General features: G+C 28.2%; 1 protein-coding gene across 1 annotated transcript in view; it reads right to left on the bottom strand.

The window, feature by feature from the left end:
• LOC108691526 (transient receptor potential cation channel subfamily V member 4) overlaps positions 1-2,056 on the bottom strand; it is a 29,464-nt gene that overhangs the window by 14,971 nt on the left and 12,437 nt on the right. The gene's annotated exons all lie outside the window — the stretch shown is intronic.

Here is a 2,056-nt window from a genome sequence, read left to right as displayed (position 1 = left end):
TATATATATACACATTGATTGGACAAATTAGATTGAATGTTGCGCGATGACTCGACGCTTGTGTAGGTGCGTGTTAACATTTTTGAACCGTCGTAGTATTAATTACCCGCAAATCGAAGCGGATACATGTACTTGCAATAATATATAATACAACGTTATAGCTTATATTTGATTGTATTGAATCAGACCGGCGAATGCGTGCTATATTGATCCTGTACAAGCAATAACCATCATGATATATGTATATACGTGTATATTCTCTCCTAATTGATAGATATGAATAGATAACCAATAGGCGTGCTAATGCGCCAATATTTGTACATTTTTGTGATATTTGTGAAACTTCTTGAATTGGAAAGTACATAATATAATTGTATTAATATAAATTAGTTAATTATAATAATAAACAATACGTTACATTATATATAATGTATATTACAAGATAAATTTGATTAGCTGTGATTTCTCTTAAAATAGAAAATAGAATAAAATTGACAAAAAAAAATTTAATTGGAAGCTATACATAGTTTATAATCTGCTGGTGGAAAAATCCATCTTTACTATCGAGGACATATATCGAAACATCACCTCTACCAAAAATGCTTTTAACGCGATCTATCATTATCAACAATGTCTGTCCTGAGATTTATATGATACGAAAAAAATAGTATTGTTAAATTAAAAATATTAAATTATATGATTATATTAACACTAACTTTCGTTATAATTTCGATTCATTATAAATTTAATACAAAAATGAGTTTGTCTTTTTATCTATATAATTTGATACAATTATATAACAAACAATATATCGTCTTCAATTATCTATAATATATCGTTTCTGATTACACAACCAATAAAGAAAAAAGATAAAAAGAACCCTTCATCAAATTGCTACCGCGTTTGCTGTTGACGTTGTTATTATAATACCGCTATACGTAATGCTTTGATAATCATCGTTCTATCTTTCTCTTATTCTTCGAACTCATTAATGCATGAAAGATTAATACCACGAACGTACAGCTTCCTTCGACAACCGTAGGATATCTTGGCGCATCCGTGGCCATAGATCCGTGATTCATTACAGTTCACCAGCCTCAGGATTTGCGCAACTGACTACACTTAGCCTAGCATCGCCGCACTGAAATTGCGCCGTTGAATATCGGCATTTGCGAACTAGCACGAAACAACGGGATATTTCATGATTGGGAGAAATGACGAAAATGCAGATGGAAAACCAGAGCATTTTATATATTTATTCAAAGATTTTTTTAATCTTATTATATAAAAAATTAATTATTTAGAGAAGAAATTCATTAACTTACAAAATTAAATTATAATTCTTTTAGAATTAATTTAATTTTCTACGTTTATATATACTTCGTTATTAATTGTATCTAGAATTTTATGCAACTTTATGCAAAATAGCCTGAAAGAAAATTACACATCTCTGTATTTCTTTGAAATTATCATTTTTCTCTATAAAATCCCAGTGTGTTTTGTTCGACAAATCACACTTTAAAGTCTTAAATTTCATCTCTTATGTATCTTCAGTTTAATTATATTTCTGTTTAACAATGCGAAAGAACTCCGTACTAATTAGAAAATTAAATCTCGGTTAGTTTTCACAGATAATGTACACTCTCAAAAATATCAGTGGATTTAACACTATGCGATGTCTATATAATTTTCACTGTGTTGGTAATATTAACATCAATATAGTGAAAATTATACATATAAACATCACATGGTATTAAATCAATACCGGTATTTTTTAGAGTATAGCTTATAACATGGTGAACAAAAGGCTCAGTAATGGATACTTTTTGAATTATCAAAGATGTTCTGTGTATGAATACAAGTTTTATATTTTTTATACATCATATTTCAAAAATTATCCATTATCGAGCTTTATATTTGTGGCATCTTTGATTCACTATTGTACATTATAAGCTACATTATATGTGAAAACTAATTCATTTTGTTAGAATCCAATTTTTTATATACACTGAGAGAAATGATTTTGTTATAAGAACAAATCAAGAGAAAACAAATG

The sequence above is a fragment of the Atta colombica genome, unplaced genomic scaffold (assembly GCF_001594045.1).
Source record: "Atta colombica isolate Treedump-2 unplaced genomic scaffold, Acol1.0 scaffold47, whole genome shotgun sequence".
Lineage (NCBI taxonomy): Eukaryota > Metazoa > Arthropoda > Insecta > Hymenoptera > Formicidae > Atta > Atta colombica.
This window is presented reverse-complemented; position numbering and strand designations above follow the sequence as displayed.